The 23,511-nt window shown below is 38.0% G+C and overlaps 1 long non-coding RNA gene across 1 annotated transcript; it reads left to right on the top strand.

Moving 5' to 3' along the window:
* Positions 1-231: 231 nt before the first annotated feature.
* On the top strand, positions 232-7,306 carry LOC145530990 (uncharacterized). The gene is made up of 2 exons (XR_014072110.1): positions 232-1,619; positions 6,857-7,306. It is a non-coding gene; the product is annotated as an uncharacterized LOC145530990 (long non-coding RNA).
* Positions 7,307-23,511: the final 16,205 nt, after the last annotated feature.

Here is a 23,511-nt window from a genome sequence, read left to right as displayed (position 1 = left end):
TATCAATTTGTCTCCTACAAAAACTTTGAGATCTCTGGTTAACACTCTACCTTCATCCTATTAAAACCAGAGTTTTGTTTTTCTGTTATTACTTCCCCATCCCTGATGGGAATGGCAAGCCATCACTTTATTTGCACTGATTATGACATCATTATATGCACTGATTATGACATCATTCACTCATTTGACAATGAGTGGCCTCCAGTCCTGTGGATTTTGGGCTCCAAAATCACTGCAGATTATGACTGCAGCCATGAAATTAAAAGACGCTTACTCCTTGGAAGAAAAATTATGACCAACCTAGACAGCATATTAAAAAGCAGAGACACTATTTTGCCAACAGAGGTCCGTTTAATCAAGCTATGGTTTTTCCAGTAGTCATGTATGGATGTGAGAGTTGGACTCTAAAGAAAGCTGAGCATGAAAGAACTGATGCTTTTGAACTGTGGTGTTGGAGAAGACTCTTGAGAGTCCCTTGGATAGCAAGGAGATTCAACCAATCCATCCTAAGGGAAATCAGTCCTGAATATTCATTGGAAGGACTGATGTTGAATCTGAAACTCCAATACTTTGGCCACCTGATGCGAAGAACTGACTCATTTGAAAAGACCTTGATGCTGGGAAAGAATGAAGGTGAGAGGAGAAGGGGACGAGAGAGGATAAGATGGATGGATGGCATCACTGACTCAATGGACATGAATTTGAGTCAACTCTGGGAGTTGGTGTTGGACAGGGAGGCCTGGTGTGCTGCAGTCCATGGGGTCGCAAAGAGTCGGACACGACTGAGCAACTGAACTGAACTGGGTTGCCTCCTTGTGAATGCATTGAACCAGGTGCTCAGGTACAGGCACTGATAAGACATAATCCTTTCCTTAGATTGCTCACAGACTAATAAGAGAACCATGAGACATGAAATAATTATGACCCAAGAGAGAGTAAATACAAATAGAAAAAGTCACACAAATTTTGTTGCAGCGCAGATGAAGGGCACAAACCCACACTGACTGGAACTGGCAAGATGAGGATGAGGAGAGCTTCTGAGATGAATGTTAAATAATGAGGGGCTGACAGTTGAATGGAAGGAGTGTGGCATCACAGTGAGGTGTGTGCAGAGAAGGATAAGCAGCTTGCTGTTGTGGAAAATGAGCCTGTGAGACTGAGCCAAGCTGGCAAGCCCGATCTGGCAAATTCTTATAACCCCTAGAAAGCAAGTGAACTTTATCCTGAAATGATAAAAAAAAAAAATAATAAAATATAAGGAGTGTTTCAAGTGCAAGCTCTGGATGATGGATTTTACATTTGACAAGAAGAGTTCTGGAGGAGGAACCATTAATTACGATCCTGATAAAGTTATCCAGTCTAGATTATTAGGGACTAAATATGTGGATTGTAACCTTGGCTCCACATTACAATCACCTGGGAGCTTTAAAAGCTACTGGTGCCTGGATCCCTCAGCAGTTTTGTTATAATCAAACTGGGATGATATCTAGGAATCAGGAGCTTTAAGGATTTCTGGAGATAATTCTAGTATGTACCCAAGGCAACCATTTTTGGAGACAGTGAGAGAAGAAGATGGATCCAAGCTAAATTTAAAAGACAAAATGATTTCAGCATTAAAGGTAATTTTCTACTTTCCTTCTTGGTTTCTCAGTTGCTGGTAGCACTGTAAACTCTGCTAGATAAAGCAGGTAAAATGAAATTTACATAATATGTTTTAAATTAATAAACTTAATGTTTTAGAATGGTTTTAGGTTCTCAAAAATTGGGCAAAATGTCCCAAGGCTTCCCATGTATCCCTGTTGCCTCACACATACCTTGCCCTCTACAGACACCCCCTCCAGAATGGTACATTTATTACAATTAATGAACCTATGATGACACATCATTGTTATTCAAAGTCTATAGTTTACATTGGGATTCTTTCTTGGTGTGGAGTACTCTATGATTTTGCAGGAATTTATAATAACATATATCCACCATTATAGTAGTAGTACAGAATAGTTTCACTGCCCTAAAAATCCCTGTGCTTTTCTTATTTATTCCTCCCTCCCCACATCCTCTAGCATCCTTATCTTTTTACATTGTCCATCTTATCTGTTTATGTCTCCATTGTTTTTTCCTTTCCAGAACAGTATAGTTGGAGTCACAGCCTGTAGCTTTTTCAGATGGGCTTCTTTCACTTTGTGCTATGTATTTGTATATATATTTTCTGGACATATCACAGTATGTTTTTCCATCTGCCTATTGACAGACATCTTGGTTGCTCCAAACTTTTGACAATTATGAATAAAACTTCTATAAATGTCTACATGAAGGTTTTTTTTTTTTTTCACATCAAGGTTTTTATATGGACATAAATTTCAACTTTGGCTTCCCTAGTGGATCAGCTGGTAAAGAATCCACCTGCAATGTGGGAGACCTGAGTTCAGTCCCTGGGTTGGGAAGATTCCCCTGGAGAAGGGAACAGCTACCCACTCAAGTATTCTGACATGGAAAATTCCATGGACTGTAGAGTCCATGGGGTTGCAAAGAGTCAGACATGATTGAGTGACTTTCAATTTCACTTTCAAGTTTTGAACTTATTTGGATAAATACCAAGTACAGTGGACCCTTGAACAATGCAGAGATTAGGGGCATTGACCCCACACAGAGTTGAAAATACATGCATAACTTTTGACTCCTCCAAAACTTAACAACTGTTAACCTGAGCCTTAATGATAACATAAACAGTTGATTAACACATATTTGTTAGGTCCATACCATTTCTGTCCTTTATTGAGTGCATCTTTGCATGAGATATTCCCTTGGTATCTCTAATTTTCTTGAAGAGATCTCTAGTCTTTCCCATTCTATTGTTTTCCTCTATTTCTTTGCATTGACACTGATGAAGGCTTTCTTATCTCTCCTTGCTATTCTTTGGAACTCTGCATTCAGATGCTTATATCTTTCCTTTTCTCCTTTGCTTTTCACTTCTCTTCTTTTCACAGCTATTTGTAAGGCCTCCTCAGACAGCCATTTTGCCTTTTTTGCATTTCTTTTTCTTGGGGATGGTCTCGATCCCTGTCTCCTGTACAATGTCATGAACCTCCATCCAATAGTTCATCAGGCACTCTATCAGATCTAGTCCCTTAAATCTATTTCTTACTTCCACTGTAAATCATAAGGGATTTGATTTAGGTCATACCTGAATGGTCTAGTGGTTTTCCCCACTTTCTTCAATTTAAGTCTGAATTTGACAATGAGAAGTTCATGATCTGAGCCACAGTCAACTCCCGGTCTTGTTTTTGCTGACTGTTTAGAGCGTCTCCATCTTTGGCTGCAAAGAATATAATCAATCTGATTTCGGTGTTGACCATCTGGTGATATCTGTGTGTAGTGTCTTCTCTTGTGTTGTTAGAAGAGGGTGTTTGCTATGACCCGTGCATTCTCTTGGCAGAACTCTATTAGCCTTTGCCCTGCTTCATTCTGTACTCCAAGGAAAAATTTGCCTGTTACTCCAGGTGTTTATTGACTTTCTACTTTTGCATTCTAGACCCCTGTAATGAAAAAGACATCTTTTTTGGGTGTTAGTTCTAAAAGGTCTTGTAGGTCTTCACAGAACCATTCAAGTTCAGCTTTTTCAATGTTGCTGGTCAGGGCATAGACTGGGATTACTGTGATATTGAATGGTTTGCCTTGGAAATGAACAGAGATCATTCTGTCATTTTTGAGATTGCATCCAAGTACTGCATTTTGGACACTTTTGTTGACTATGATGGCTACTCCAATTCTTCTAAGGGATTCCTGCTCATAGTAGTAGATATAATGGTCATCTTTTAACAGAAGCAGAAGATATTAAGAAGAGGTGGAAAGAATACACAGAAGAATTGTACAAAAAAGATCTTCACAACCCAGATAATCATGATAATGTGATCACTCACACTCATCTAGCAGCAGACATCCTGGAATGTGAAGTCAAGTGGGTCTTAGGAAGAATCACTACGAACAAAGCTAGTGGAGGTGATGGAATTCCAGTTGAGCTATTTCAAATCCTGAAAGATGATGCTTTGAAAGTGCTGCACTCAATATGCCAGCAACTTTGGAAAATTCAACAGTGGCCACAGGACTGGAAAAGGTCAGCTTTCATTCCAATCCCAAAGAAAGGCAATGCCAAAGAATGCTCAAACTACCGCACAATTGCACTCATCTCACACACTAGTACAGTAATGCTCAAAATTCTCCAAGCCAGGCTTCAGCAATGCGTGAACCGTGAACTTCCACATGTTCAAGCTGGTTTTAGAAAAGGCAGAGGGACCGAGATCAAATTGCTAACATCTACCGGATCATCGAAAAAGCAAGCGAGTTCCAGAAAAACGTCTATTTCTGCTTTATTGACTATGCCAAAGACTTTGACTGTGTAGATCACAATAAACTGTGGAAAATCCTGAAAGAGATGGGAATACCAGACCATCTGACCTGTCTCTTGAGAAACCTGTATGCAGGTCAGGAAGCAACAGTTAGAATTGGACATGGAACAACAGACTGGTTCCAAATAGAAAAAGGAGTACGTCAAGGCTGTATATTGTCACTCTGCTTATTTAACTTATATGCAGAGTACATCATGAGAAATTCTGGGCTGGAAGAAGCAGAAGCTGGAATCAAGATTGCCGAGAGAAATATCAATAACCTCTGATATGCAGATGACACCGCCCTTATGGCAGAAAGCGAAGAAGAACTAAAGAGCCTCTTGATGAAAGTGAAAGAGGAGAGTGAAAAAGTTGTCTTAAAGCTCAACATTCAGAAAACTAAGATCAAGTGATCATCCCATCACTTCATGGCAAATAGATGGGGAAACAGTGGAAACTGTGGCTGACTTTATTTTTTTGGGCTCCAAAATCACTGCAGATGGTGACTGCAGCCATGAAATTAAAAGATGCTTACTCCTTGAAAGAAAAGTTATGACCAACCTAGGCAACATATTAAAAAGCAGAGACATTACTTTGTCAACAAAGGTCTGTCTAGTCAAAGCTATGTTTTTTCCAGTAGTCATGTATGGATGTGAGAGTTGGACTATAAAGAAAGTTGAGCACCGAAGAATTGATGCTTTTGAACTGTGGTGTTGAAGAAGACTCTTGAGAGTCCCTTGGACTGCAAGGAGATCCAAACAATCCATCTTAAAGGAGATCAGTCCTGGGTATTCACTGGAAGGGCTAATGTTGAAGCTGAAATTCCAATACTTTGGCCACCAGATGCAAAGAGCTGACTCATTTTAAAAGATCCTGATGCTGGGAAAGATTGAGGGTAGGAGGAGAGGGAGACGACAGAGGATGAGATGGCTGGATGCATCACCGACTCAATGGACATGAGTTTGGGTGAACTCTGGGAATTGGTGATGGACATGGAGGCCTGGTGTGCTGTGGTTCACGGGGTCACAAAAAGTCGGACATGACTGAGCTAAACTGAAGACATATTTGTATGTTATATGTATCATATACTGTATTCTTACAATAAAGTAAACCAGGGAAAAGAAAATGTTATTAAAAATCGTAAGGAGGAGAAAATACATTGACAGTAGTCTACTGTATTTATTGAGTTGTAAGTTTACACTGTCTGTTTACAAGACAAAACTTCTGTTAGTATCTGCATCAGTATTGCATTATATGGTACAAAACAATATAGATGTTATGCAAATTAGTAACATTGACGTAAAAAAAAGATAATGTAAACAAGAAATTTATATTTATGTATAAGTGTAATGACTCACGCTTTGATAATAAAGAAGCAGCAATATGGTTACTTCATGATAGCTTAGCCTATAAATTAATGAAAAAATGGTTGTAAAGTTTTTATGGCATACAGTATTACTGTCATAGTCATAATTAATTATTGGAATTGTTACTTTGAGGAAAACACTTTGTGATGATAAGTTAATTTCTCCAGTTACCAGAAAGAGGGGCATCCTACAAGATTATGTAATTCTTTGAAAGCAAAGTTATCAACCAGTAAAAAAAACTAACACATTTTTAATTTTATATTAAATATCACTCACCTATGCCAAAATCTTACAAAGTTTTGTAAGAAACTGACAAACTGCTTTCAACAGTAAATGGCTGTACAATTTTGCATTCCTACCCATAATAAATGAGAGTTCCTTTTACTCAACATCTTAGCCAGGATTTGGTGTTGTCAGTGTTGTTGATTTTGGCCATTGAAATAGATATGTAGTGGTACCTTGGTGTTGTTTTAATTTGCATTTCCCTGATGACTTATGATGTTGAACATCTTTTCATACATTTATTTGCCATCTCAATATCTTCTTCTGTTAAAGTCTTTGACCCTTTTAAAAATTGTTTTTATTATCTTATTGTCAAATTTCAAGTATATTTGTACATTTTTGATAATAGTCCTTTATCAGATATACCTTTTGCAATTATATTTTCTCTGTGACTTGTCATCTCTTTTTGTAATTATATATTTTTTGAAGCGATAAAGTAGACTATAAACAGCATCCTCTGCTTCTGTTCCTCCTCCTCCTTCTTCTTTTTTCTCTTCTAGCTTATATATCTTTTCCTGTGCTTTCTGGAGGATATGCAGTTAAATTTCATACATTATCAATGATAGTAAATAAACAGGATTATTATAACTGGATGTTGGGGGAATATTTATGAGTATTGTTAATAAGAATTTAGGTAGGTCAGTAACTATAATAAACATGGCATTATTATCTTATTTGTTAACATTATTTTTCAAATAAAGAACAGGAAAGATAGAGCTCAACATTGCTATTATGCTAAAGATACTGCCATTGTATCATGGCCCCAAATACTCTATCATTTGAATGTAGCAAATTGAAGTAATCAATAGTGATGTTTTGCAGGACTTCCTGAAAAGATGAAAACGTGTTCCAGAAACAAGAAACAGTAAACAGATGTATTGGTAAGTCACCTTTATCTTCCTCAACTAATGTAAACACTCTTCTCAGTTACAAGTGAAGAAAAAGAAGTTCTAGCCTGGATCTGTTTGTTCATGATAATGGAAGGTATTATGAAAAGATGGCACTTACCAGATAACTATAAACCATCTCATGGGAGGAAACTAAATGATCACAAATCAAGGAGTAGTTTAGAAAAAATGTACTCCAGAAAGTAGGATGCAACTCCTTTAAATGCTGCAAATGCTGTAAATGTTGGTATTGATGTGTTTGAAATTTGTTGTGAAAAATAATGGAAGCCATAAGAAGAAACATTAATTTCAACAATGGTTTGTAAACTGTGCTCCACAGGGCTTTAGAGTTATAAGGATGTAAATAAAAGTCAGCTTACACCAAGACAGAAGGATTTAATAGGGTGGACCTATGCTTCTCATCTTTCATATTAGTCAGAACATACTCTGGTTATATTAGTTTTACATATTGAGTTTGACCTGTATTTAAACCAAAAAAAAAGGATTCTTCAAGTAACAGAGAAGTGGAAACCACTAATTTAAAGTATTCTGAAGTTCCCCGATTGGACTTTTTCACCTGATGACCCTTTAAATTCCTTGTTTATAATCATCATTAATCATACTAAAGTCAAATCTCAACATTAGTGAAGAGAATAAATTGGAGCTACAATTTCAGTCACAACTTATGTCTTTCTTCTTCAGCTGCTCAAAAGTAGATTCCATATAATGTATGTACACTTGTATAGTTGCAAAATAATTGTTTTTTCAAAAGTGATTTATTAACATTTCAAGTAGGTGTGGTGTAATTTTGAGTTAGTCATTTTTAATTCCATTATAGAGCTTTCATTATAACACACACTTGGTACCTTACTTGTATGAGTGCCCTTGCTATAAGAATTTTCACTTAGACATCTTGTCAATAAATATTAGACTCAGTCACCTTTTGAAATATAATGCCTTAAATTATCTACTAAAACCTGTTTTATTTATTTATTTTTTTTGAGAGAGAGTATCATTATAAGAGAGTAATTTTTCCAACTTAAGTAAATGTTAATTGTGATTTGTCTGGATCAGCTAGATAAGAGGCATTTCTTGAGAATGTGTTTTCCTTTTTCTGTGATTGAATATTTTCTTTTACTTAAAAGAGCAATGGTTTAGGGGTTGGTTCATTCAAAGGTGATCATTTTTTAAAGTACTGGGTTACAATAAACAGTATATTACTCATTTGTAAATTAGATCGAGATTGGTTTACAGTTGGGATAATGCTTTGCTAGTGATGAGAAGTCTTGTGTCTGTGTTTCAGGTCAATATTTTCCTTATATGAAGCTACCAGGGAAATTGAACTTGTATGTTAAATGACTGTCAGGTGTTCATGAAAGTAAAGAGCTGGGTGGTCTTAAGAAATAATATTTAATCCAGGATGGGGTAAATTCTCATTTTGTACATTATACTATAAAAGATATCTGTTTAGTTGCTTGAATATTCATGATGGCCATTCCCTAAAGCCATGGAATTAAAAGACACTTGCTCCTTGGAACAAAAGATATAACAAACCTAGATAGCATATTAAAAAGCAGAGACATCATTTTACCAGCAAAGGTCCATAGAGTCAAAGCTATGGTTTTTGCAGTAATCATGTACAGTTGTGAAATTTGGACCATAAAGAAGGCTGAGTACTGAAGAATTGATGCTTTTGTATTGTGGTGCTGGAGAAGACTCTTGAGAGTCGTTTGGACAAGGAGATCATCATATTCGTCAATCCTAAAGGAAATCAACCCTGAGTATTCACTGGAAGGACTGATGCTGAAGCTGAATCTCCAATACTTTGGCCATCTGGTGCTAAGAGCCGACTCACTGGAAAAGACTCTGATGTTGGGAAAGATTGAGGGCGGGAGGAGAAGGGGTTGACAGAGGATGGTATGGTTGGATAGCATCAGTGACTCAATGGACATGAGTTTGAGCAAGTTCTGGGAAATAGTGAAGGACGGGGAAGCATGTTGTACTGCAGTCTCTGGGGTCACATGACCCAGCAACTAAATAACTTTCTCTCTTAGACAAAGCTGCTTAGCATGTTCTCATTTTTAATGTATAAGCTATTCTTAAGTTTCATTTAGGCCACAGCTATTTTGTTTTGAAATAGAGAAACTGCCTCAGACACACTGCAAAAGAATTGAGTGGCTTATAGTTATCCAGGAAATTTAGGTGTAATTGATTTCTTTAATTGGATTGGGTAGAATGCTTTGGCTCTTTGGATAGGTTACTACTGTAGATGGGTTAATATAGTTTAATATGGTTTGGCTTATCTTTCCAATTAATAATAGTATTGACTCTATTTACCACAAGTAATTCATGGGTAGCCATATAGGGCAGGCAATGTTGCTTCTGAGGCATTGATGATTAGTTTGGACTGGACACGTGAAACGATTGATGCTAAATAGATTATCTCTTTTTTTTCTTGGACTTTAGAATTGGAATAAGACAGCAAGTGAGTCTTGCTTATAGACAACATTTAACATGAGTTAAGAGCTGGGATATAGCCATAATATCCTATATGGATAAAAAATAAGAGAAGAATAATGAAGTTATGCAAAAGAAACATCATTGACAGAAAGAAAAATGCTTAATAGTTTACTTTTTCAAGCTTTAGTCAGTGTCTGAGGTCCATCTGCAATCCTGTGTGGTTTTCATAACACTGTTTCTTTCCATTTTTTTCACAGTATTTTTCTCTCTCTCTTTTTTTTTGTTTTTTTTTTGCTTAAGCTTGAGTTGTTTCTGTTGCTTGCAACAAAGATATCTCACTAAATAATAATATAATCCATTAGTAAGGACAATCAATATGAGGACACATCTAAATCATATAGGATACACTTAATATATTTAATTAAATATGATATTAAAATGTTATGGTCTTTATAACTTTCAGTTTCAGAGGGTAACCTTTATTTGACTTTGTCTTCAAACTCTGTGAATCCTTTACTAGAACCCCTAAGGCACTTTCTACAATGATATTTGAAATGCACTTCAATTCTAAGACTACATGAAATCGTTTGCTTTATTTCATAGGGCAAAATATTGAGGCATTATCTTCTAAGAAACAAAGTAATAAGTCATAGTTACACCTAATGAGTTGTTATTGAATTTGCCCAGGCAAATCAAAGACCTCCTCTCATGTAGCTAGTAAAAGCTGATCTCAACTGTATGTTAACTTGACATTGATATCTTAATCTTATCGACAAATCTAAAAGTGCAAAGCACTATGTCAGTCTTGTTTTGAACTACTGAATGTGTAAAATATGAAAGAAGTAGACACTGTTGACTAAAAGTAACGTTTGCTTTTTTCTTTTCTTGCAAATGGCAACTTGAATATTTGTCATTTGTATAAAACTTTATTTTTTTGATTTATATCTTAATGAACTCTTTCTGTTATGAAGCATCAGGGTGTTTTTGTGTGTGCAATATATTTTCTTTGCTGTTTTGTTGTTTTGAATTTATAGAAAGTGGAGAAAATAGACTTGCATCTGTCTGATCAATTCCTTCAGGTACTAGTTCCCTTTAATTGCAGTATTGATTGCAGTAGGTATAACGGGACCTGTGATTTCATACAACACACAATGTCAGCCTTCAGAGGAAACAAAAGCTTTGGAAACAAGTGGTTCAGGTTATGATTTATCTCATGACCCTGTGAAAGTTGACATGTGTCATCAATAGTGACATGCCAAACATTCAAATATCTTTGGCATAGCTTCTGAAAGTTAAGACAATTCTATGAACTTTTATAGACTTTAAATCTCTCCATGCACATTTCCCTTGAGAATGTTAGTATTTCTTATGTTCAGCGAGGTCAGGTAAAAAGCAATTTTTTCCCCTATCTCTGGTTCCTGATTGGCCTATTGTTTTAGATAACAATCAGCAGAATTTTGGAATTCTTGGAGCTCATAATAAGGGGAAAAGGCCATGGATAGGAACAATGGCAACACAAAATGGTCTCTTAGTGGCATATCTGAGACAGCCATTAGGGAAGAATGATTTTGGAAACTGGATATGGTAGGAGGTTATTACTGTCTCAGCCACTTTTTAGCTACTTCCTTTCTGTGACTTTGGGAAATAAATATACTGAATACAACCCTAATTTTCTTCACCTGAAAAATGGTACTGATAATAATATTCATTTCATTAAGCTGTTTCTTAGGAGAAAAGGAGACAGTGCTTATTTCTAGATAATTATAAGCACTTAAAAATGTAAATGAAACACCATGCCTGCAGTAGAGGAAGGAGAAGTTACTTTTAAATCATATAATCAGGGAAGAAGCTAAAAAAGGAAGAGAACCTAACAGTAGAACATGTAGGGTTTCAAAGATTGAGATGGTGGGAAATGGTCTTAAATAATGGATTCAGCAGTGTGAAAATATAACATGATTACCAGAAAAGTGAATAAAATATTTGGAGAGATATCTTATGCTTCTGTGTATCAAAACTTCTTAAACTTTTCACCAAAAGACCTCAAGGGCACAGGGGAATCTCTAACTCTAGAAAAGGAAATACCACCACAATCATATCAATCATTGCTATAATAATAATAAGCATTTATCAACTGATTAGAATTGACTGAGCTCTGTGCTTTACATTAACTATCTCAGCTGATTGTCAGTCTTCATGAGTTATTTTGGCATGAAATGTGGAAAGTGAGGCTCACAATGAATGAATTAGTGGTGGTGAAACTGAGACTCTTGGGCATGAGACTGCAGGGCCTGGTCTCTAAAACTACTCTATATCATGTTTCTGGGGATTTGGTTCTGGGTGTGCAATCTTTGGAGGTCTCTTGCTTTATTATTATTTTTTTAAATCATGTAAATGTTGAATTGCACTTCATAATATATACATTTGTTTTGATATAACAAGTTTCAAAACACTTTCTGTGCAAATGTTTTCATCTATTTAGTAGGTTAATAGTATAACACAGACTGTCAATTTCAGAAGATCTTATATTTTTCAAGTGTCTCCTTTCAAGGATATTAGAATGCAACCTTGAGAGAGCTTCAAGCAGTTTTTAATTTGCTTGTTTGATGGTGCTTTTCACTATATAATTCCTAGCCAAGACTCTTAATGCTTTATTCACAAAAAGAAATAAGAAGTCTGATGCTCTTCCCTCAATGTTTGCATAATCACTTCTAAAATTCGCTATATTCAGAGTTTCATGCAGTTATTAATTAAGGTTTTGTGATAACAGGGTACCTTTTTATAATACTTTCTTGAAATTTTCCAGTTTTCCAGTTTATGATTTACAGTTAAATACTGATCATGAGGAATCATGAATCTCCTCTGAAGAAAACTTATAAATGGATTCCTAAACTTCAGGTTTAGAGTCACTTGAAAGAGGTCTTTGAAATTAATAAAGGATATCTAAATAGTTTTAAATATATGTATAACACAGGATTACATTCTGTTTAATTTTATTTGCTACCTTAGAGAACAGTATTGTATTTTAGTTGTGAATGATTATATTAATCTGTATAATATGTGCTTGCATGCATGCAAAATCGCTTCAGTTGTGTCCAATTCTTTGTGACCCCATGGACCGTAGCCTGCTAGGCTTCTCTGTCCATCGACTCTTCAGACAAGAATACCAGAGTGGGTTGCCATGCCCTCCTCTGGGAGATCTTCCTGCTTCAGGGATCAAACCCATGTCTCCTGGGTCTCCTGCATTGGCAGGCCCCTTCTTTATCACTAGCACACCCGGGAAGCCCAATATGTGCTTACTACTCACAGGTTATTTTCTGTTTATGCTTTAACTGCAAAGACAAAGGCTAGCTTGAATCAATTATGTTTAATATCTTGATTAGCACTGTGTCTCTGAGAAAGAGTTAACAAAATGTGCAAGATTTATGAAATTCAGGAATACTTTAAAGCTATGAAAAGCTTTCATTTATTGATAATCAATAGTGGATGGGAGTTAAGTTTAATCTAGTGACTAAAAACAGACAAAAATGTGTCTAAATAGTACAGATTCTGGTTTTAATTTAATAAGGACCTGAATACATAGAAATGTAACCCTTAATTTTATTGGAATAGCTGCCCCTAGGCAAGTGAATTATGATTACTTCCATGTAACATTTTATAGTGTAGGCACAGCCAGAAAAGAGAGAGGAAAAAAAGTTAAGGAACCATCATGTCTGTGATACTGATTTTTCTCTGGCTTGCAGTCAAAAATTTCTCTTTGTCTAAGAGAAAATAAGGTTGCCATTTTGGTTATTATTACATAGCCTGGAGAATTGTTTAAAGACAATACACTCAAATATGATTTATTGATATTTAAAAATTAAATGTGGAACTTTTACTTTTAAAAATATATTCTTTATGTGAAAAGAGTAAATAATATGATGGATCAATACTTTCTGATAAGGTAGTTCCAATTCCATTAAACTTGAAGTGATATTTTTAAAAGGTCTCTACTTTTGAGGAGTTTAAGTTTAGCAACAAGTAAAAATAATGTAAGTAATTTAAGTATATTATCTTGTTTATTACATTCTACATATATAGTCATATTTACCCATGGAATTCTCCAGGCAAGAATACTGGAGTTGGTAGCTATTCCCTCCTCCAGGGGCTCTTTCTGACCCAGGGATGGAACCTAGGTCTCTGGATTTCAGGCATTCAAAGGAATGGATAGTAAAGTTGATTTGGAATCAGGAAGGCTTCATAAAGGAAGAGTCAATATATGAATAAATAGAACATAAGGAGATATTGCTCTATAATGAATACAACATATGAAAACAACATATGCCAAGGCATGGAGAAGTAAACCAATATGACATGTTCAGAGGAATATGAATATGGCACTTTCAGAAATTAAAGAGGGAAGGACTTGGTGGATGGTTATGAGACTACAGGGCAATCATGTCAAGAGATGAGTAGTAAGATAAGTGAAGTTGAAGTTAACGAGAAAGATACTTGTAAAGATAATTGGAATTTTATTATTTTGATGATGGAGTACCTGGTTAATGTTTTGGGGTCAGCTTTACAAGATAGGATAGTAGATCACACTACTAGAGTGGAAAACAAATTTAGTAGTAGTGAGGCAGATGACCGGGAAATTATTAATAGTTAAAAGATTAGTTTCACAGTTTACGTGAGAAATGCTGTAATACTTAACCTAAGAGTGAGAGGTGGTAAAGATGGAAAGTAGGACAGGTTGAGGGCCATTTCAGTAAGATCTAGTGATTAAATTAATATGACCAGTGAGAATGAGTCAATTGGCTTCCAAGAGTATAACTTTGAAGTTCCTGTCGAGTATACAGTCTATGGGGCTTCCCTGGTGGCTCAGCAGTAAAGAATCTGCCTGCCAATGTAAGAGATATGGGTTTGACCTCTGAGTTGGGAAGATACCCTGGAAAAAGGAAATGACAACTGACTCCAGTATTCTTGCCTGGGAAATCCCATGGACTGAGGAGCCTGGAGAACTACAGTCCATGGATTCACAAAGTTTTGGATATGACATAGTGACTAAACAACAGACACACAGCCTGTATAAGTCCAGGAGAAAATCGTGTGTATATGTTGTGACCTTGGATAAAAGGACAGAACCATGGTAATATGTTGGTGAATGCATCATTCAGGTCCCAACAGGAAACCAAAGGCACACTCAGTAATAATTAGAATAATTCCTGGAGGGTGTATTACAAAGAAATGGATTACAAAAGTGTGGGGAGGTTCAAAGAAAACCAAAAGGATATTGTGGTAATTGGTGGCTAACAGCAATAAAGCTGTCACAAAGGTCACCTAAAGCTAAATGTGAAGAGAGAAGGAAAGCAGATCACCAGGGAGAAATAGTGAGATCTGTTGAGAGACAGAGCCAACTTGTGGAGACCTCACAGGCTCTCTTCTGTGATCTGATTCTCTTCTCTCTCCCTAACTGTTGCTAGCTGCTAGTGATTCGCATTGACCAAACCTGCTCAGAAGAAGCGAGAGTACATGGAAGCTCAATGATATAGTCCCTATAGGTCTGCTTCTTAGGGCACAGAACAAGATAGAGTGGGAGTCAACCTGGAAGAAGGAGTGGAAGATATTCATCAGAGAAGCATCAAGGGATGCCTGCCACAGGCAGAGGGCTCCAAACAAGACAAGAGAGAGTCTTTGGAAGTAGGAAACTGGGCAGCATCAGCCCTGAAAAGAAAATGAGAAGGGATTAATACAATTATTATTAGAGAAGAGCTTGGAGTTGGGTCCCTCATGGAAGATCAGACAGGTCATACATAAAATATCGTGGAGAGGCCAATAAACACGAAGATCAAGCCTATAGAATGTGTGTTGGTGATTGCAGATGTTGATCTTAATAACAGCACTTTTGGTAGGTGGGATGAAAAGAATTATACTGCAGTGGGTCAAGGAGTGAAAGGAAGTGAGGAAGGGAAAGCAATGAGCCTAGCCTCCTTTTCAAAGTTTTGTGATTTAAGTTACAAAAGAGTGGTGGCTAGAGGCATTGACAGAATGTGTATTCTTTGAGGAAATTTTCAAAAGATACACATATTATCTAACAACTTACTGCTATAATTTTAGACTTAGGAATTTAAGGTTCATACTTTAGGAAGGCAGCAACATCCAGACTAAATAAAGTTGTTATAATCCTCAGTGAGGCACAAACAGCTACTACAGTGTGTATCTCTTTCTCTTGAGTCACAAAGTGCATATGTTAGCTCTAGGGCTGGATAGGATGTGAAGTATTAATTGATGGTGCTCTTAACCTGGTTTTCTGGACCATGTGTTGTCCCTTACTGAAGTTAAATGGAAGTGTATTTCTGTGGACACAGTCCACTGCTGAGAAAAGAGAATCCCCAGATCTTTTTAAGCACTAGGTTTCAACTGATACCACTGAGCAATGAGACAGTCCAGTGTGCAGAGATTTTTAATAGACAAAGCGTGTTTCCACCTTCCCTCCTCAATCCATATTACAGATACACAAAAGATCTGTATACTGGTGGAGTCAGTGTTGAGCTGTGGTTCTCAGGGGAGGGTGGTTTTCCCTTCCCCAGGAGATATTTAGCAGTGTCTGGGGACATTTGATTGTCAAACTGGGGACATGTCCTATCATCTAGTGGGCAAAAGCCCAGAATGCTGCTAAGCACCCACTAATTCACAGGATTTTTGTACTCACAGCAGAGTGTTATCCAGCCCAAAATGTCAATGGTGAGGCTCTTGAGAAATCCTGGTGTAGACTTCCGAGGGAGGAAAAGGAAGTGCAAGAGACCTGTATCCTGCCTTCACTCAGCGATTCCTCTAAAGAAAGGGGAGATATTCTGGAGTTCCTCATATGGTTGTGGGGTTCCAGAACGAGAAGAAACTGGGGTTCTATTTGACAACTGAGTTTGAGAATGGCAACCCATAGAGATGTTCTACCACACTGACATGGATGAGAGAGCAAGAAAGATGGCAGCATGGTCAGGGGTCTGGACATAAGAGGGATTCAAGATCACCCCCTGAGTTTCTAGAAATTTGTTAAATCCCAGGGCGCTGAGAGTACGGGCGATGTGCTCTTTGGTGACTAAAAGCAACATGGACAGAGAATCTCACTGAAATCTCCAGAAAGTAACAGGTTAAGCCACCAGCTAAGCATGTAGGAAGCCAAGGGACTCGTGCTCTCACAAACCCAGGAACTCTCCTCTGCCATAAATGATCATCCCAGATCTAAGCCAAAGACTCTTCCACCAGGAACAGCTCAGGGCAGAGAGGTGGAGTAGTGTCTAGTTCTAATTGTAGGTCCCCAGGCAGCCAGATGAGCTCCTAGGAGTGTCCAGTCAGGGCCCAAATGAGCCAATTAAGATGGCCTTGTAAACACCTTGGGATGGACTTTAAAGACATGGTGACTGCTTTAAAAAAACTGGAGCCAGAGAGAATGAAAACCTCAAGTGGATTCAGTGAAGATGTCTGTATGAAGTAGGGTGGTCAGGGGCTTGGATTAAGTTGATAAAAGTTCAGCTTCAAAACATCTGAATTTTGTTGACATATCGCTGCTATTTCAAATCCACTACACATTTAAAAACTAATATTGAATATTCAGTTGTAACATTCCCCTTATTGAAGGATTGACTTCCCTTTCCCCTTTTTACTAGGAATTAAAGTTATACATACAAGCATTTTACATTTTAATTTTGTTCATGCCAGTTTTAGAGATACGTGTACATATAATTTTCTACCACATAAATTTAGTGATTACACTATTCTGGGATTATCTCTTGACAACTGGCTACAATAGAATTTGTCCATGAGTGTTTTTGTAATACTATAAAATCAGTACTCATTTTAAAGGAAAACATTGAAAAATGAGGAATCTGTAAAAGACAATAACACTGGGACACCTAAATTTTAGAAGAATATCATTAGGGGCACCGTTTTATTAAAGAACAAAATACAGCTTGATTTTATGGAGAAATTGGCAAATAAATGAAAAGATTATTTTATGAAATCTCCATAAGTAAAACTTTGTGTCTACAGTAGCCATTTAAAAATCGTTTAAGAAGCTTATAGAAATACTGTGGTATATTTAGATAAATTCAGGGAGAAAACCTAATGATGAGAAAATATTTATCTTCTCCTTCTCCATTTTTTTTTTCTTATTCCTTTAGGAAATTCCTTACTCACATAAAACAAATTTCCTGCATACATACAAGTGGCCCTCTTTTTAGTCATCCTTGGCAATAGATACTTCCAGCTTTCTTTTTGGTCCTGTCCTGACCCCTGCCACCTTCACCTCAGTGGCCTGTGACCCCTCCTCTGTACTTTACACCCTGCCCTTAAAGCCTAGATCCCCTGGAGGAGGGCACGGCAATTCACTAATTCACTCCAGTATTCTTTCCTGGAGAATCCCATGGACATAGGAGCCTGGCAGGCTACAGACCATAGGGTCGCATAGAGTTGGACATGACTGAAGCAACTTAGCAAACATACACGCATAAAGCCTATCATTGCTCTTTTTTGATGATACCCCTGTTGTCAGATTTCTACTTAAAGAAAGAAAGGGCTGGGAAGAGGGAAGGTAAAGAGTTTAGGAAATGTGGGACAGGCAACAATGAAATGATGATTTAAAAGGACGTATTAGCTGCAATCTCAACTGTGCAGTTCCCTCCCTGGCTCAGCTCTGCCATTGCAAAGGATCAAATATGCTTTAGCTTAATTGTGGAAATTTCCTGGGTTTCAGTCTTTTACTTCAGCCAAGAATTTGAGGATTTGGGCTGCGGCTCCTTGTTTTCCTTTAACTATCCAGTGCCATTAGAAGCATCTGCTCACCCTCCAGTTCTTGAATGCCTCCTTCCTGTGTACTGTTCTGTGGCAGGAACTCAGTTTCCCAGTGCCTTCAATGAGCATTTTTATTCCAGATTACGATAGGTGAAATAGGAATTGTAGATGTGCTGTGTCTTCTTGCAGGATGTTGAGATTCTTCTCTTAGAATAGTGGATAAACTTTTGGTTGGTTTTCAGTCCCAGTTAAGCAAGATGATTAATTTCAGATTTCTTCTTACTTACCAAGACTGCTAAAGGTTAAACTACTGGGAACATAACCCTGCACTCCCTGTGAAGCATGGTAGCTACTCCAGTTTTCCCTTCACGATATCTTCATGGTGTTATTTTTCCTCCCACAGAATTCTTTATTTCAGAAACCAAAAATGGTCTCTGGTGAATTTAATCTGCCAAGCAAGTGATTTGGGGGAATTAAAAAAAAAGCAGCTGTAATAGGAAATCTAGAGAACTAGGCTCAAAAAGACTCAAAAACCTAACTTGCTAGAAGCACAGATCGGGTAATCTAAGGAAAGACTCATGGACAGAGGGCCAAGGCTGTGACTGGTGGACCTTGGATTCCATCACTGGCTCCACGAGGCTGTTGCTGGCACCACCCGGCCACTTCCCTCACGCAGCCAAAATCAGTTCTAAAATTGTTCTGTTTCCCTGGCATGAGCACCCGATTGAAGAAGCCTAGATTCCGGGAATCAGAGAGAAAAAAAATGTCTGGTTTTTCAGCTGCTTTGTTGGAAAGTGGTCCCTACATTTTCCCAAATGAATATCTTGGTGGTTTCCCTCAAAGATACACAAGGGCAGTGGGCTGGGAGTAGTCTCTGTTCTTTCAGGTCCACTCACCACCTTTTTACACCTGCTCTATGCTTTCCATCAACCCACCTCTTAGTATCTGGCTTTAGCTGAGGTCAGCCAACAGAAAGCCCAGGTGGGAGATAAGTAGGAAAGGAGAGTGAGATCAGGGTTTTTACTCCCTTGTCTTCCTCCCAGCAGGATCTCCATAGACTTGTTGCATCCTTGAATGAAACATTAGCTTCTGCAGGGGGTCCTCTCCGGCTTTCCCCAGCTTTCTGGGTCACTGGAATCCTATAATTGCTTCTTCCCTTTGCTCCTTCAAAAATGTGGGTGGTGATGACATGAAGTCTGCACTCTCCCTAGTGGTTTCCTGATCCAGTACTCTCATTTTTGTACTCTCAAATTGCTCCTTAATGAAATCCTCCTCAAAACGTCCTAATTTGAATTTGCCATCTGTTTCTGGCTGGGACCTCAAATGATACAGACACCCTCAAAAATGGCAAATGTCCTCTCTAAAGGATATTTTCTCCCCATGGTCTGGAGTAGGATATTGTTTCCCCATGGTTCCTGTGAGGACCACCGCATGCCTCTTCTCTTTTCCCCACGGTGGTCCTTTTCTGCCTTGTGAAATTGGACACTCTTCAAGAAAGAACGCATGAAAGAACTTAAAGAAAAGACACCCCAAAGCAAATCAATGTGAAACAGAGAAACTAGGGAAAATGTTATGGAAGAGAGAAGAGTTTTCACTCTGGGAACCTCTCAAGAAAAACAGACTGTTCATGCCCAAACATTACATAACGTGCTTTACTCATAGCATAGCACCTTGTTCTCGGGTGTGACTCTGGACTCTGGAAGGTAGGGTGAGAACAGAGTATTGGCCATCATCTATTGTTCAGTGTTAAATGAAATACTGTGTACACTGCTTATGTGCACAGGCTATTATATTGGAATGAGTCATGTAGCCAATTAGCTTAACAGATTGATTGGCATCTCTATATAAAATCAACATATTTAAAAATTTATAGACTGTTATGACAGTCCAAACGCAGGTTGGAAAAGGCTCTCCAGACACAGAGTACTGCAGAAAGGAGTGAGTCTATTAAGAACAAAGAGCACAGATAATGTGGGTGCTATGAGCACAGAGGGCTGACCTCCTGACAGGCCAGGGTGAGTCGACATTTTTCATCGGTTAGTAGTCAGTCTTTATAGATTCAAGACAAAGAAAATTTCTGCTGGGAGGGTAGCATTAGGTGATTGGTTAGGGTGGTATAGGGTGAGCACAAGTGTGGGGATTTTTGCCTAATAAGGGGTCAAGAAGCTGGCTGGTAAGTATCAGGGGGCCTCTTGGCAACAGTTACAAAAGGGCTTAGTCAGCTTCAGAGGTGACCTTGATTCTGGGCTCTGTATCAGTGGTCTTGGTGCAAGGCCTCCGACCTTTGGCCTTGGAATAGGAATCCACATAGACTTAGGAAGGTGTCCAGATGTTTGGCTTTCAAAAAGATACTGTGATTTTTGTGCCTTAGTGCCAGACTCTGCCAACCTACCTTCAGTTTAATAGCTAAATGACACTATCATTTTTCTACTTATGCATCATATTGTATGGATATAATGGTTTAATGCATGATGCTTTCTAGATGTAATCTGCTCTTGAACAAAGGATATCAAGAGTCTAGGCTATAGGAATTTTAAAAAATGGAGAAATTTCAGATACCAGAACAAGGGACTAGTTGATACAATATATTTAGAGAAAGCAGTCTTGAGGCACTTTTTATCACACTGTATGTGTACAATTCCCCATTTTGCCTAGGCATGTGGCTAGTGGTAGATTTCGCTAACAGGCATAATGGTACCCTTCCTAGCCTTTTGAGAAAGAAAAGATGTTCCTTCTTGGTGCAGATGTATCCAGCGCCCCTCCCACATCCCCTCTGTACGCACACCTACACCCTGAAGGCTGCTTAATGTGAATGCCTATGAGCTCTCTGAGGGCTTCAGTGTTGCTATGCTCTGTACACAAGGCAAGCCAAAAGGGCTGGAGTTAATGCTCCGATGAATGACAGAGTCAGACTTAGTGGGTAAATACCTTAGCTTTCTCACCCATTGATTGGGATAATATCATCTCCTCTGAGTGCCCTAATAGGATTGAGCCCACTTCCCCAAATTGGTACCTACCCTGATAATCTACCTTTTATTGGTTTTCTTCCCCTTCCCGTCATACTGTTTCACTCTCCTAGGGGTGCTCCCTGGGACCATCTCATAAATTACCTACCCTTGAATCCTTGTTTTAGCAGTCACTTCTGGGGGAATCTAAACAGACAATTGGTGCCAAAAATGGTCACAGAAGCCAACCCTCATGGCAAAATTCTGGAACTTGATTAGTCATCAGCCAGATGGCAGTGAGGTTCAGATCCTTACCTGAGGTGTATTGGGTTGGGTTAAAGGGGAGGGAGATGCCTTAGTTCAGGAAATGTCTTGGGAAATAGAGGGTCATGATAATTATAAGGATATAACATTGATTGGTATATGATAGCTGTGATAGAATCTTATAGGATAAAAGTAACAGATCTGAGGCAGATAACTAACAACCCCAGGCTTGGTATGATGCAAAGACTCTCTCCTCTAACAGTGAGAAGGCAAATGGCTGACAGCAATACAAAGTGAGCTGAATTCATTGCCCTGGCAAGGTTCCTACCTTGGTGTCAGGGGCCTGTTAGGGAAAGAATGGGTATTGAGATTTGGGATGAAGATTAGGGCAAAAATATCCACCAAATGGGTTACAGAATGTAGGTAATATGTATAATAGGAACTGGGAGCACGTGCTTGAGGATGAAGGCTAAAATGCTAGGGTGATAAAGGATGAGGAGTGGCTTACAAGGTAGGAAAAGGCAGAATTTATTGACATGTGGTCTCCTGAGATTCAAAGTTAAGGTCATAGAAGAGATTCTGCAAACTAGTTCTAATAATCTGTTGCAGTGGCTCCTTAGCATTTGGAAGAAATGAGAGCCCATGGTAAACCAGGTGGATTTGCCAGAACTTCTCTGAAAAGTATTAAAGAAGGGATTAACTGTTTCAGTAATGTGGGTTGTTAGAAGGGCTTTACTATGTAATACTATAAATTCTGTTCTCTGGTGGGGTTCAGAGGATGCTCCTTTATCTAAAACAATAGGGAATGTGATAGTAAAGGGCACATCAATATTGTTGAGAAGTAGGAGCTATCTTCTGTAGACAAGTTTATGGTAAGGAATGAGTATAATGGTAATTCATAATTGTAGAGGCCACATAATGGTACTTTGCTATCAGATATATAGATATAATTCTTGTAGTAGGCAGTAAGGTCAGAGTAACAACCAGGAGGCCTTGATCTTTAGTAAATACAGGGTGTCTAATTCACCGGGGCCTAAAGTAACAGGAAGGGGAAAGCACCAATTCCTAGGTATAAAACTGGAAATGATAGAGAGTTCTCAGTACAATGCTGTCTGCTAGAGACCAATCAGTCACTTAATGGCAGGATGATTGCATTGAACCCCTTACATACTAAAGGAAGAAACAAGACATTCTTGTTGACACTGGAAAGTATCTCCAATATAGTTTTACTTTTCTGCCTGCAATGACTCAAGTAGAACCAATGTTGAATGATTTGCGATCGCACGTAGGATTGCCTTCACTTTATGACAATGTGCACTGACCATGGGATTTACTGATCCCACCATAAAGTATTTTTAAGAAATTTGCAGCATGGTAGAATTAAACTGAGCCTTTAAGAAGCTAGTCCAAAATTCTATCCATATCTCTGATAATTGATAATGTCCTGCTGACTTCTTTCCCTTCTCTTCCTTCACTCCCCACTGATATTTCTGGGATCACATCAGAAATAAATTACTTACACTTAAATCTGTGTCCTGGAGTCTGCCTCTGTGAGATTCCAAATCAAGAAATACAGCTGACTTAAAAAGATATATAACTAAATAATGTGTGACCTCTATCAGTTAGGTATGTATTCAGCTGCAAGTAATAGAAAAGCCTACCAAAAAAAAAAAAGTTCAAATACAGAGTTGTCTAACATAATAACAAATTTGAAGGTCTTCAATCCAAGGTTGATATAGTCTCTCAAATATGCCAACAGGGACCCAGAATCTTTCTTAGACCTTCACATACATAGCTAGGTCTTCACATACGCAGCCTATTGGCTCATGTCACAAAAAGGCTGCTGTATTTCTAGGCCTAGCATCATTTTCCAGTCAAAAGACACATTGAGGGGGAAAGGCAGAATCAGCAGGAATCTATCTATATTTGTCAATAGGAAGAATGAGAACATGGAAACCTTTAGCAGTGAGGAAATTTGGAAAGCTGGAGCTTGAGTAGTTGAGTTTTTAACTTTTATGGGCTTTAAAATAAAGGCATGAGAGAGAGAAGATGACAGAGGAGGTTCAGCCAATCAACCCACAGTGTTACCATATGAATAAGAAAACTCAGAATTTATTTTTTTAAAAATTCAACCTAAGTTCTAATCTAATTTTTT

Source organism: Giraffa tippelskirchi, chromosome 2 (genome assembly GCF_054371585.1).
Source record: "Giraffa tippelskirchi isolate mGirTip1 chromosome 2, T2T-mGirTip1v1.2.pri, whole genome shotgun sequence".
NCBI lineage: Eukaryota > Metazoa > Chordata > Mammalia > Artiodactyla > Giraffidae > Giraffa > Giraffa tippelskirchi.
Note: the sequence above shows the minus strand (reverse complement) of the source record. Positions and strands in the feature narration are given on the sequence as shown.